General features: G+C 43.5%; 1 long non-coding RNA gene across 1 annotated transcript in view; it reads left to right on the forward strand.

Annotated features, from left to right (window-relative positions):
* Nucleotides 1–211: 211 nt before the first annotated feature.
* Nucleotides 212–6,497, forward strand: part of LOC311119854 — an 8,675-nt gene continuing 2,389 nt past the window's right edge. Inside the window, exon 1 of the long non-coding RNA XR_014612031.1 lies at nt 212–506. This is a non-coding gene — a long non-coding RNA (uncharacterized lncRNA). The remainder of the gene's footprint in view (nt 507–6,497) is intronic.

The following is a 6,497-nucleotide window of genomic DNA, read 5'->3' on the forward strand; positions in this document are numbered from 1 at the left end:
ATGCCACTTTTAAAACTTTTGCACCTGTTATTTTCAGAAAGGAATAATAAATAAAAAAATACATCTTAAAATTTCACAATAACAGAAGTAATATCTGATGCTTACAAAAAAAGGAACAAGAACAGAGACCGAAAGAAGACAACTAAAACTCCACCCCCTCTTCTGACAGGGAATCAAGTACAAGTAGCAGTGTTGATGACGTGTGTGTTTCAGTTGAAACCAACTGAAGCCACAGAAATCCCCTTTCAGTCAGCAATTCTCCTTTTCTGTTCACTCATTTACTTTTCAGAGAAAGCAGGCAGATGTTTTTCTTGTCAATAACGGGATGAGAGTGTGACAGTCTTGTCTGCCTGACTGGTTTGAATCATCCTGTGGTGACCAATTAAGAAACGGATTCATCATCAAGCACTTGTCTTGTCCTTCAGTTCAGACTGAAAAGTAACTCAACTGTAGAGCATTAAGAGAGGCCTGCGTTTCTGAGACTACAAGAAGGTCCACTATACAAGGTAAGGCTCTCTTTGACTGATGCTCTCTTTGAATATTTATATACAGATGTAGGATCTTCATTTAATCACTATTTTGTTGCTGAGAATTTTCCTGCACAGTTGGAAACGCAAACTTGTAGTGTATTCAAGGTTCAATAAGGTTTCTAACGTTTGTCATTTCCACTTTAATATGTCAGACTTGATTTGCCCTAACGAAAAAATGTATCAATATATGTCAGTTAATTGTAATCCACATAATAATTCACATTGTTTGTGTTTGAGTGATAATTTGGAAGACACATTATTACACAGTTGAGATCCTGGTTGTGATGATGATGATGATGATGACTATTATCACTGAAGAGACACACAGAGAGCAGAGCTATATTACATACACCTCTCCAATCCCAGGCTTTGGGGGTCACTGAGACGTTTAGGCTATGAGGACAGTATTCTTCGATCCTGGTCCCAGAGAACCCCAGGCTTTGGGGGTCATTGAGACGTTTAGGCTATGAGGACAGTATTCTTCGATCCTGGTCCCAGAGAACCCCAGGCTTTGGGGGTCACTGAGACGTTTAGGCTATGAGGACAGTATTCTTCGATCCTGGTCCCAGAGAACCCCAGGCTTTGGGGGTCATTGAGACGTTTAGGCTATGAGGACAGTATTCTTCGATCCTGGTCCCAGAGAACCCCAGGCTTTGGGGGTCACTGAGACGTTTAGGCTATGAGGACAGTATTCTTCGATCCTGTTCCCAGAGAACCCCAGGCTTTGGGGGTCATTGAGACGTTTAGGCTATGAGGACAGTATTCTTCGATCCTGGTCCCAGAGAACCCCAGGCTTTGGGGGTCATTGAGACGTTTAGGCTATGAGGACAGTATTCTTCGATCCTGGTCCCAGAGAACCCCAGGCTTTGGGGGTCACTGAGACATTTAGGCTATGAGGACAGTATTCTTCGATCCTGGTCCCAGAGAACCCCAGGCTTTGGGGGTCATTGAGACGTTTAGGCTATGAGGACAGTATTCTTCGATCCTGGTCCCAGAGAACCCCAGGCTTTGAATCACTTTTTCAAGCTTTGTGCATATCTTTTTCTAAATATATATTCAATATTTTATATACACCTGTACTATATGCAGGCCTTTTTGTTCTGTGTTAGTGCTGGGCTGCACCAAAACCCTGCACACCCTTTAGGGGTTGATTAGGGCCTCATTACGGAGATTGCTAGGGGTTGATTAGGGCCTCATTAAGGAGGTTGCTAGGGGCTGATTAGGGCTTCATTATGGAGGGGTCTAGGGCTCATTGTGTATGGGGCTAGGGGTTGATTAAGGCTTCATTATGGAGGGTTCTATGGGCTGATTAGGGCCTCATTACGGAGGGGCTAGGGGTTGATTAGGGCTTCATTATGGAGGGGGCTAGGGGCTGATTAGGGCCTCATTACGGAGGGGGCTAGGGGTTGATTAGGGCTTCATTATGGAGGGGGCTAGGGGTTGATTAGGGCTTCATTATGTAGGGGGCTAGGGGTTGATTAGGGCTTTATTGTGTAGGGAGCTAGGGGTTGATTAAGGCCTCATTATGGAGGGGGCTAGGGGCTGATTAGGGCTTCATTGTGTAGGGGGCTAGGGGTTGATTTGGGCCTGGGTTTAGTAGGACAGGATGTTCATATAGGGCTGGACCAAAACCCTGCACACCTTGTGGGCCTCCAGTAGGGTTGAACTGGAGACCACTGTCCTCATTGTGGAGGGGGTTAGTGTGCGTTCCAAATGGCACCCTATTCCCTATATTGTGTACTACTTTTAACCAGGGCCTATGGGGTATATAGTGCACTATATAGGGAATAGGGTGCCATTTAGGATGTAACCTAGGGGTTGATTTGGTCCAATGTTTAAGTAGGACAGGATGTACACACACAGCCACAGGTACAGAGGAAGTCAACGACAGGAGGGGGAGGTAAGGGGGGAGGAGGGGAGAGTCAGGGAGTGAGCGTTGGTAGAAAGGAAGTCAGAGAGAAGATAGGGAGGGGGGAGGGTGGATGACGAGAGATGTGAGTGAGTGAGTGAGTGAGTGAGTGAGTGAGTGAGTGAGTGAGTGAGTGAGTGAGTGAGTGAGTGAGTGAGTGAGTGAGTGAGTGGCCGTGTCCAAACACCCCAAGTTGCATTCTAAATAGTAGGCATTTGGGTATGTGAAAAAGTTTTATAGTATGTGAAATGTCAAAACTGTAGTATTCTTTGAATGCCAGCATGTCATGCTAATATCGGCTGTTCATCTAGTAGAATTCGCTGCACACTATTGAGCAACAGAATCGTGTTTGGAAATCCATGTGTGTCTGTGAGGAGAGGTACATGATAAGAAGAAGAAGGGAGGGGGTGTTAGTATGAGGTTTGGGAGAGGATGAGAAGAGAGGTAGAGAAGAGAGGTAGAGAAGAGAGGAGGAGGGGACGGGGGTGTTAGTGGTTTGCGGTTTGTTTGTTATTGGAAACAGCTTGTAAACATTCTTGGCAACGAGGACGTTGTGGTTTTCTTACCTGCAGCCCCTGTGTGTGTGTATGTGTGTGTATGTGTTTGTGTGTGTATGCATGTGTGCGTGAGTACTGTGTATGTGCATGCATGCAGAATGCGCTTGTGTGTGTGTGTGCATGAAGAATGCACTTGCTTTCGTGTTTGCTTTCTCTGCGATACTGACCTTTAAACTGATCTCTCAGAGGTTGATATTGTCTACTGTGCTGTTTCACTTCACTGAAGGGAACTTCCTGATGTCTGACCCAGAGACCAATGAGAGGGGACAAAGACCATCCGGGCCAGTATTCATAAAGAATCTCAGAGTAGGAATGCTGTTCTAGGATCAGATCCCCCCTGTTTATGTCACTGTGACCTAAAAGGCATAACTGATCCTAGATCAGCACTCCTACTCTGAGAGGCTTTATGAATACAGGCCCAGGACAGGCCTGGGACCAGGCTATTAGGTTAAAGGAGGACAGCCCTGATCTGGGACCAGGCTACCAGGTTAAGGCAGGAAAGCCCTGAATTGGGACACACAGGACTATTGGTACATTTGACAGCGAACACGACATCACAAGGCTTCACAGCTAACAATGTACATAAACCAGTGCTGGCTGGTGGCACTTTAAATTGAAGGACAGACTCATAGTAATGGCAGGAACAGAATTAATGGAAGGGTATCAAACACATCAAACACATTGATTCCATGTGTTTGACACCATTCCATTAACTCCATTCAAGGCATTATTATGAGCCATCCTCCCCTCACCAGCCTCCTCTGATAGAAATATTTTGCTCTTGCGCAACCTTCAACCACCTATGAATTTGTTACAAACAGTTCAAAGGAATTACCAATTTTACGCAGTTCTGGTATTCCTTGTAGAATCATTATAGCCACACAGGGTGTGCACGTCTTCATTCCAGCCCTGCACTAACATATCATCCAGTTCATTAATTATCATCATCACCTTCTTCTTCTTCTTCTTCTTCTTCTTCTTCTTCTTCTTCTTCTTCTTCTTCTTCTTCTTCTTCTTCTTCTTCTTCTTCTTCTTCTTCGCCCTCTCAACACATCTTGTACCTATTAGGTGGTTGTTTATATAAAAGAGGAGTGGAGTCTCTCTAACCTTTTACTAAAAAACACCACATGAGAGAATGGTAGCAAACAGAACACTGCCCATGTATAGCTATGGAAGCTATATATATACTGAACAAAAATGTAACTGCAACATGTAAAGTACTGCTCCCATGTTTCATGATCTGAAATAAAAGATCCCAGAAATGTTCCATATGCACAAAAAGCTGATTTCTCTCATATTTTGTGCACAAATTTGTTTACATCCCTGTTAAGGAGCATTTCTCCTTTGCCAAGATAATCCATCCACCTGACAGGTGTGGCATATCAAGAAGCTGATTAAACAACATTATCACTACACAGGTGCACCTTGTGCTGGGGACAATAAAAGGCCACTCTAAAATGAGCATTTTTGTCACACAACACAATGCCACAGATGTCTCAAGTTTTAAGAGAGTGTGCAATTGGCATGCTGACTGCAGGAATGTCCACCAGATCTGTTGCCAGAGATTGTAATGTTCATTTCTCTACCATAAGCTGCCTCCAACATCGTTTTAGAGAATTTGGCAGTACGTCCAACCACCCTTACAACCACAGACCACGTGTAACCACGCCAGCCCAGGACCTCCACATCCAGCTTCTTCACCTGCAGAATCGTCTAAGACCAGACACCCGGACAGCTGATGAAACTGTGGGTTTGCACAACCAAAGAATTTCTGCACAAACTGTCAGAAACTGTCTCAGGGAAGCTCATCTGCGTGCTTATCATCCTCACCAGGATCTTGACCTGACTGCAGTTCGGCGTCATAACTGTACCTGGCAGATGGAAGACAGCGTGTATGGCGTTGTGTGGGCAAGCAGTTTGCTGATGTCAACGTTGTGAACAGAGTGCCCCATGGTGGCTGATAACATGAATATGAATAATATGTTTAAGTTTGTGCTTGGCTTGTTACTGGCACACCAGTGTGTAAGAAAGGTTGGTTAAAACAAATGCAACTTTGTTAATAACATGTATTAAGCAAATAACATTAATGTCTACTGATATGCGTTACAGTGGCTTTCACTGTGTGTGCATGGGACGTGGCGAACTGTCATTCAGGGCAGTTGGGGCAGAGCCCACCTGTTTAACCAAAAATATATATGTATATACTTTTTTTGTCCTTTTTTGTTGTTGCCTGTTTTGCATGTTATTTGTACATTCATTTGTATCACATATCAGTTTGCAAACAATATAAAAATACATGTTTTCCTTGGTCTCTTTCTTGAGTAAGGCAGCTCTAAAATGCAGGTGTTTCAGCCTAGCTTAGTGCTTTCTGTGGTGTAGGGGCAGCCAGCGAAAGCACATAGCATAGGCGTTGGTAATTTTCTCTAGTTGTGCCTTGATTGGCTCAGTGTTCTGTCACTCATGGAGACACTATGTCACCGCTGAATCTACAGGGAGAGCTAGGCAGTTCAAGCCCTCTTGGGTGCTGCCATATATTTAAATTACAAGTGCCCCTCAAAGAAGGCTCAAGGTCATTGGCCACAGAAAAAATGTCAAATCATGTTATATCTACTGTAGCTTTGATTGGACTGATCATGTCAACATCATACTTTCACAATCTTAGCTAGCAAGCTTGACAAACAGTCATCATCATGAATCACCTTGACAATCTACTGGCAAGTCCTTTCCAATCCTTGTCATATGAAGAGAGAATATAGATACAACTTATTGGTGCTCATTGGCCATTGGACATAAACATTACACAACAAGTCGGAAATTGCAAATTCAACATTGAGTGGTTTGGAAAGAATAATTGGCTAACTGTTAGTGTTACAAAGTTTGATGACAAAGTTTGCCCACAAGAAGGACCGCTGCGCCACGTTCAAGTGAAGACAGCGCAACAATGGTAAATCCAAAGATATGTCTTGTATACTGCTGCATAAATTATGGAATATGCCAGGGAGATATGTATGCAGTAGCTAAGAAAGTAAAACTAAGTGTATGTTGTGTAGTAAGCTGTTAGTAGCCCATGTGTCTCATCCTAAGAATTTCGTCCCTCTCCCCCTCAGAACTTAGCTTAGTGTTCTGACTTGGTGGTGCACATGTAGCCTATAGCCTGTTTTAGAGAAATGTCTGCATCGAATATTGTAAGCGCTTTCGTTGTCTGGTTATATGCCCCCATTATTTATCCTACGGTTCTGACTTGGTGTACAGGGAGAATACTGTAAGAACGGCCCATGTTCTGAATTTTGTCCTGTACATTTCAAAAGTGCTGAACAAATACTTAAATCGACTACTGGCGCATTCATATTTTAATCGAAATTACGGCTTGCCTCTTATCCGCTCATCGTTCCCATATGCCATAGTTTGTATATCCCAATTGTTATATTGCTTATATAGGTCTATCTCATTAGTACAGTATCTTATTCATCATTTCAGTCAATGTTGGAATGATTTCATTGT

The sequence above is a fragment of the Coregonus lavaretus genome (assembly GCF_964263955.1).
Source record: "Coregonus lavaretus genome assembly, contig: HAP1_SCAFFOLD_55, whole genome shotgun sequence".
Taxonomy (NCBI): Eukaryota; Metazoa; Chordata; class Actinopteri; order Salmoniformes; family Salmonidae; genus Coregonus; species Coregonus lavaretus.